The 8010-nt window shown below is 43.9% G+C and overlaps 1 long non-coding RNA gene across 1 annotated transcript; it reads right to left on the bottom strand.

The window, feature by feature from the left end:
- Window positions 1–1685: 1685 nt before the first annotated feature.
- On the bottom strand, window positions 1686–7135 carry LOC127665730 (uncharacterized). Its single transcript, XR_007973485.1, has 4 exons — window positions 7008–7135; window positions 5830–5977; window positions 4094–4344; window positions 1686–2571 (listed from the first exon to the last, which is right to left on the bottom strand). It is a non-coding gene; the product is annotated as an uncharacterized LOC127665730 (long non-coding RNA).
- Between the last annotated feature and the right edge of the window lie 875 nt (window positions 7136–8010).

Here is an 8010-nt window from a genome sequence, read left to right as displayed (position 1 = left end):
GTTTGCTGAGTATATATTATGGCCCTGCTATAGGTTGTTAGAGCGTGTGTTTACTGTTTGCTGCTGGTTAGAATGTTGCTGGGTGAATTGCATAATTGCCGCAGGCCTATTTTGTGTTGAAGTGAGTTCATGTTATTTGAGCTTCAGACAGCAGAATTGGATGCATATACTGCAACACTGGGTCAAGCCTGGTGTTTGTATGAAATAAGGACACTTTACCTATACAGGTTATACAAAGATGGAATTACTTCAGGTTGTTAGAGTTTTGTCCTTAACAGAGAACTGACTGGTCCAAGGTGTCAGTGAAGGAGACCAGAGTTGGCCTGTTGTATGTATCTAGTTCTTGGGACTCATACAAGTGTTATGACTAGCAGATTACCCAACCCAAGTCTGTTTCCTCCACCATAAGGTTGTGCTGTGGGGATTAGGTAATTTGTTGTCAATGACCTACTGCTGCCCAGACTTAATGGCTTAAACAAACAATTTTATTTTTCATAGTTTTGAGGTTGGTTAAATGATTCTTTGCAAATATTATGTGGGCTTTGTGCCTTTGGTTGGCAGGCTTGCTGGGGTCTGGGTGTGATGGCCAGGTTTCTCCATGTGGTCCTTTACCTTACATCATTGTGGTTTTAGTGTACCAAGATGGCAAAGAAACCTTCAAAATCTGGACCCAGGAACTCACAGAGTATCACTTATACCATGTACTGTCAAAGCAAATCATTTGACTATCCTAGATGGAGAGAACAAGGTCTCCCATGCCCTCCCCCCAACACGTACACACACACACACACACACACAGCCACACAGCTACAGTTGCAAAATGGGTCCTGTTTTCAATACACTACAACCACATGTCCAGAAGCATTTAAAGGTGCCATCTTTTATGTTTGTGTATTCTCTAATTTGGGGCTCTTTGGAAAGTGTGAAAGCCTCATGCCTGCCCTGCAAACATTCTGCCAGAGCTACACCCTGGCAAAACCCCAGTTAAGAGATGTTTACATGCCAGGTGTGGTGGTGCGTGGGGATCTTAAGCGGGGGCATCGCTGGGAGTTTGAAACCAGCCAAGGTTACAATAGTGAAACCCAATTTCAACAAACAGAAAGGATTTTCACAAATGGATCCTTGATAGTGGTTTAAGTTTGTGGTGGTTGCATAGATGAGAATATCTTTTTTTTCCTAAATCTAGGTAGTTACAAAACGGCAACTGTGATAGCTAGCTATGTCACAAATTTGCCAAGCTTCTCAAGTAAGTATTGGCAGTAACCAAGTATACTTACCCAAAGAACTTACAACCTAGATTTAGCCTATGAGATTACAACCATCTTTTATTTTTTTAAATATGTTATTTTTATTTAAAATTGATATGGTGTTGGGGGGGGGGGGGATATGTGCATGTGTGCATGCAGGTGCCCTTGGAGTCCTGAGGGTGTTAGAAGCCCTTAAGCTGGAGTTAGCAGGTGGTCATGAGCTGCTATATGTGTGTGCTGGGAACGGCCTAGTCTTCTGCAAGAGCAGTAAGCTCTCTTGACCACCCAGCCATTTCCTCAGCCTCCTCAGCTGTACTTGTAAATAACCATGCCCACAAAAACCGTCAGTAGATTAGATTTACTAAAGTTAAAGCAAAGGGGGAAAAAAGAATCCACGAAAACCTTGGTGAGTTTGAACAAGTATCTAAACAGCTTGCAAAATGTCATAAGAAATATATTCAAGAATTAACATTTAATCTCAGGAATTGTTGCTCTTGACATTTACTCTCACTTCTGGGAGGAAAATTACACAGCTGAACCCTGTAGGATGGTGGCCCTGTAAAACAGGGGGACAGACCCTTTATCCAAGCTTGTGTGTGATTTCTGTTGCATCGTAGACTCCATGAGGTCAGTAGTAGTATGAGTTCGAAGAGGCTTCCTCTGGAGACCATCCCTCTGCAGTAGTTTAGCTGGATTTGGTTTGTTTTCATTTCTTCAGAGTGGGGGGGGGGGGCACTTCTTGACACTAGCCTGATACTTCAGGCACAGGAAAGCTGTCTTTCAGTGTTTGTTAATATTTATACGATACTTAGGAGCTGACAAAGCACCTTCATTATCTCATTTATTTCCCAGGAAAATTTGGGCAGGTATTAGCCCCATTTTTCAGTTGAGAAAGCAACTGTTCAGAGATAAATTAATTGTCCCAAATTATAGCTAATGAGTGCCAGAACCAGGTACTTCAGCCCAGGCATTTGATCTTAAAATTGATTATGAAGGCCACTTCATTCTTAACGGTTTATAAAGGAACTATTTGCCTTGGACATAGACTCCTTTTACCTTCTTGCTTCATCCATTGCCAGCTTTCAGCACAGCATCAGAAATGCACTCATTATAGTTGACATGGGCTCCTTGAAAAATGAAAAAAAAAAAAAAAAAAAGCTGGAGCCTGCAACTTCTGAGGCTTTACAGACTGGATGTAGAACTGCCGCCGCCTTTGTTCAACTGCCAAGACAGCCAAAGGGGGCTATGGGTCCAGGGCCATTTATTTCATGAGAGTGGGTGCAACGTTCTCCTGCCATCGTCAAATGTTGTGCTAGCCAGCTTTCTATGGCCAGAAAAAGCAAGGTAATTTTTAGTATAGATTAGCATAAAAATATCTCCTAGATCAGCTTCAGGAAATAATTACTAACTTAGGAACAATAAGTCTGATCTGTAGATTGGTAGTTAATTTCCAGACCTGTTTTTATGCCCTGATTTCTCCCTGTGAATACTATATAAATAGAATACACTACATGCCACTGTATTTGTGTCCATAAATTACTTGGACAGAGTGAACAACAGACTTCAAAACTAAGTAGAGGTAGTAAATCTGCCCCCTTTTTAATGAGTTTAAATTTACAGTAGTAGCTTGAACATCTGGAAGTTTAAAGTCCTAATTCGTTCCAAATGTTCAACAAGGATATACTGCAAAAGAGGATATTGTAATTGAGGGATCAAGAAAAGCGTTGACTCAGTCTGAGTCCTTTCTATTTTTTCTGTGTACATTAATCACTTCGCACCAGAGGCTGACAGCAAAGACGAGCTAGACCCAAAGAGTTGACTGCTTGCGTGAGTAGCTTTGGCAGGACAGTTGGAAGAGGGGTGAGTTTAAAAGTTCTGATTAACCTCTGGGATAGAGTGGGCAGTGCTTGCTTACGTTCTCTCATCTGCTTTATTCATAAGGATGGGGGCGGGGTTGAATTATTAAAACTGGACTTAGGAAAGTCACAACTTCTGACTTCTAAATTGTAATTTTGATTAATGGGTCTTGTAATCCAAGAATCTGGTCTGCAGCCAACACCTAGCACTAGACTAAGCATTCATTTAATGTAGTTAACGGGGTCCCTGTGGGATGCTTGTGAGGTGCCGATTTGGTTTTCCTACAGCAGCAGGAGAGTTACTGTTCACAGTAGCAGCCACTGTTAGCTGCTTGGTGTATGCCAGGCCTGTGCCGAGGAGTTTGCCTGTCCTGTCTTGTGAAGCCTTTACCCCATAAGGAGGACACATATACTCCTTTTCCAGGTGAGAGTCTAAGACTCGAGTCAGACACCAAATGAGCTATGGAACCAGGATTCCAACATGGTGTGAAGGTTTGCAAATCTAATGTGTTAACTCTTGCTTGCTTCTTACATTAACTTCAAACATTGCATTGGATGACTGCAGTGTTCCAACTATTTAGCCTCAGGCACCACCAGGCTAAGTATGATGGGAACAGAGGAGAATGGAACAGAGCCCATGCCCTGGATAGAAAGGTGAATAAGATGCAATCCAGGCTTTGAGTGAGCTCAGTCCTGTGGGCGAGACAGCCATCTAGGCAGGGGACTGCCACAACCAGGGCTACAGGTAGATAAGGGTGAGATTGACCAGTCTAACTGGAGCACATTTCAGAATGTGATTGCACTCTCAAGATAGCATAAGTGGGCTTTTTAGAGCAAAGAGTGAAGGTCACCTTCACCCAGGAAGCCTAAGGCTATGAGAAAAGGATTCTGGTCAGAGTAGGCAATATACTGTGTGGCACATCACCAGCCGCACTGCTCAGCCTTTGCCTCAGCTTCTATAGGGGCTTTCCTGGGTCAAGTAGCTCTTACCTATGCTCCTGGGTTTGCTGAGGTCATTCACTGATGGAAGCCCTGTGAGAGAACCTGTGTGGTTGTCGGCTACTTCTGTCCTGAATCTCCAAGCATGGACATCACTGAGTACAGGAAGTCAACAGGAGGGACAACAGCGTTTGCAGAAGCCTTTAACAGCACTGGTTTCCCAAACATCACCTCTTTAAATGACTGATGAAGGCATATCAGTTATGATGGCACATAACCAGTCACTATCATTTCCGATAAAGCTGTGGGAAACAAGTTTGAAGCCACTGAGAAACAGCGTTGGCTGAGAGATGGACCTCTGAAAGCAGTGTTTACCAAGTAACTGAATGGCCCCAAATATTTTTTAAGTTTCTCTTCTTTCCTTCCTGGTGAAAACAGAGCTGTTACTTTGGCAGTCATTCCCCAAGCAGATAGCATTAATAACTGCTATATCTTTTATGTAAGGTCCATGAGTAGCATGTAATATTGCTTCCTGACACCAGCCATCATCCGTGCTACACTGAATTCTTCATAGGGTATATTAGTCAGGGTTCTCTAAAAAAAATAACCAGCTTGGGGCACAGACACAGATTCTCTCTCTCTCTCTCTCTCTCTCTCTCTCTCTCTCTCTCTCTCTCTCTCTCTCCTACCTCCCTCCCACCCACTCCCTCTCCCTCTCCCTCCCTCTCCCTCTCTCCCAACCCCCGTGTGTGTGTGTGTGTGTGTGTGTGTGTGTGTGTGTGTGTGTGTGTGTGTGTGTTTTGCTGGTAACCTGTAGGGTTCCTGTAGAGCTGCTGGATTTCAGTTCAGTCTACAATGGAATTCTGAAGAGGTTGAATATATTACCAGCTGCAGGAACAGGATAGACAGATAAACTTGCTAGTGGGAGTGAGGACAAACAAGCAAAAACTTTCTTCTACATCCTTTATCTGGGCTGTACTGAGTATCGTCCAGATTTAGGGTGGGTCTAGCTACCCAAATAATCTGATTAAGAAAACACAGCAACCTGAGTTTTAGTTAATTACAAATGTAGTCCAGTTGACAACCAAGAGTAACCATTATGTAAAGATTGAGAGTCTACATAGACAGCCATTCATTTTACAGAGGACTGAACAGGACGCTTTCTCCTAATTCCACCCTGGATGGTGGCAGGGGCCAGGGGTGAGCACAAGTGTCCTGTGAATGCTGTGTTTTGTCACACCACACAGAAGACAGCCTGAATCATGTCTTGGCAGGTGAGCAGTGTCTGCCCTTTCAACTCTCACTAGTATAAACAGTAACCCTGGACTGCTGTCAGCTTTACAGGAGAGAGATCTATTAAGCAGGCCAGGGTCTGCGGTTAGTGCTTGGCACACTGCTGGGTTTAGTTACTATAAAAGTTTGCTCTAAAAATATCTGATATTGATTACATCTTTTTTTTAAAAAGTACATGTGTGTGCATGAGTGCATTTACATATTTCTATAATGCTGTATGTCCTATAATGTTTTTCTTGTCTTAGATTGCAGTAGCATTCTGAAGGAGAAATTTCAGTATTATTTATGACAACATTTTTCTTCAAAAATTTTTATTTCAGACCCCTTAGTGTTATCATGCCAGCCGTTTACTCTGGAAGTTTTGTCAGCAGAGACTGGACCCTACAGGCAGCGCGCTAGCTGCTCACTCTTCAAGCTCGAGAGTCTATTATCTATCATTTCCCGAGTTCCCACCCTCACTGCAAACCCTAACCCAACCGTCACCACCTCTTTACCTTTCTGTCTGAGCTTCTTTGTTGATGTGGTTGACTCAAGAGTTCCTCCGCACTGAGGCCGCTGATCGTGAGTGATCCCAGCGTGAACTCCGTGCCCGCCAATGGCCTCATAGTCACTGATCTTCTTGGGCTTCTCCTTTTCACCAGCCTATGCAGAGAAGCATGTTCATGATGCACTTTGAACGCTGTTGGTAGAGCACTGTCCTAGCATATGAAAGGCTCAAATCTATACTCAGTACTACAAAAAAACAAAACAAAAAGCCAGTGTCTGCAAGCCCTCAGCCTCCTTCGTAGCTTGCTTTTTGTATTTTTCACCTCTTTGCTGTATGAATTTTTATCTCCACAGAGTAGTTTTCTCCAAATTAGTTGTTCTCAGCCTGCGGGTCATGACCCCTTTGGGAGTCACACATCAGATATTTACATTATGATTCATAACAACAAAATTAGAGTTATAAAGTAGCAGTGAAGCAATTTTATGATTAAGGGTCACCACATCATGAGGAACTAACTGTATTAAATGGTCACAGCATTAGGAAGGTTGAGAACCACTGCTCTAAATGTTCCCCAAACCAGGCTTCCTTCTCTAAAACTGGCTTCTTTTTTTACAAGTTTGAGACCCAGGTCCTCATCACTGTGGTCGTATTCCTAGCTTAGAGCAAACCTGGAAGGTACCAGCTGCTCTATGTCTTTCTAGTGAATCAGCAAATGATGGCTTAAAACCAGTGGGGAATTCAGAGTGGCTGAGGAGAGGAAAGCCACCAGAGATGAGGAAAGAAAGAAAGGGTTTTAGAAGCTGAGCTAAAGCTTTGGAAGTACTGCCCAGGTCTGCCCATCATTTTCTAGTCAAGAGTATTCAAGAGATGCTGAACTTAAGAGTCCCAAACTCTGTGAACTGGTCAAGATCAGTGACTTGTACACAAGGGGAACGGGGCCGCATCTATCTACCTTGCAGTTTCTGGGCATGTTTAGAAAGTGAAAGATGCAGTCAAGCTAAAACATATTTGTCACTGCTAATCATGCTTATTAATAAAGTATGTACTTGGTATAGTCTTTCTCCTAAAATGTTTTTGGATGTGATCCCTCTGGGTCCCCAGGGCTCCTTTACTCTAACGACCCTGGCATGGGACTCCCCCACCTTCCTCCACTATGTAATACCTTTGCATTTACCACCATCTTACCTCCTCCTTTTCTAGTCGAGGAATCCCTGCCTTGGGCTTCTCTTCTCAAACCGTCGCCCATGTAGTTTTCATTGTCCTCTTCAGAGCCTCTCATCTGAGAATGGTGGCAGACCGGAAACACCGACTGAAAAGCCGTGTTCCTTTAAAGGATCTGCCACATGGTGGCATTTCCCCCAGGGTGACAGCTTCTTTTCCTGCTTTGGAGTTTCCAGGAAGAGATGATTAAATTCAAAGGCAACTGCTGGTGATTTAAGATCTCTAGCAAATGGTGGGCTCACTTCAGGCTAAATTTTCTCTGCATAGCATGGGACTTATTATCCATGTGTTTAAAAGACAGAAACCTGGCATTGGATTCAACATGCTCCTGGTCAAGCATTCTCCCACTGAGCTGCATCCACGGCAGTTAAATTGACTTTTGTCCTTTATATGCTTGATGCTCACATGTAGGAGGGACAGAATGTTCCTCATGCCCCCTCTATGCCCAGCAGCGTCAGATAATGTGGGTACATCACCTCATTTAAGGCCCACAGATCCATAATGATGATGTGTTATCCCTTCAAGTCAACCAAATATCACTTGCTTAAGGCCCAAATCTGTGCAGAGCCAGAGTCTGCACTACCATGCGGCTAGGCTCAGTCCCACTACAGGTCTTGAAAATAAACCACAGACTTTATGTCTGCTCAGTCCTCACGACAGCTTCTCAGCGAGAGCTGCCGTCCTTGAGAGACTGGCTGAGTGAGTGAGACATACCTCCTTTCCTCTGTTCTTATAACTCTCTCACCACAGTCCCTTGCATGCCACAGGGCTGGTTGGGGGGGTCCTGAGCTTGGCTGTGAAGACTTAAAGAACTGGTAGAGCATGCTGGAACAGCAATCCCACAATGTCTGTGTCGTCTGTGGGGTGAGGCTCCTCATCCTTGGAGAGGAAGAGGCTGCTGACCATTTTCTGATGTGAGAGCAGAGGCAGGCCTGGGAGCTTGCGTGAGAGGGTGAGGGTCAGACAG

This window comes from Apodemus sylvaticus, chromosome 1, assembly GCF_947179515.1.
Source record: "Apodemus sylvaticus chromosome 1, mApoSyl1.1, whole genome shotgun sequence".
Taxonomy (NCBI): Eukaryota; Metazoa; Chordata; class Mammalia; order Rodentia; family Muridae; genus Apodemus; species Apodemus sylvaticus.
Note: the sequence above shows the minus strand (reverse complement) of the source record. Positions and strands in the feature narration are given on the sequence as shown.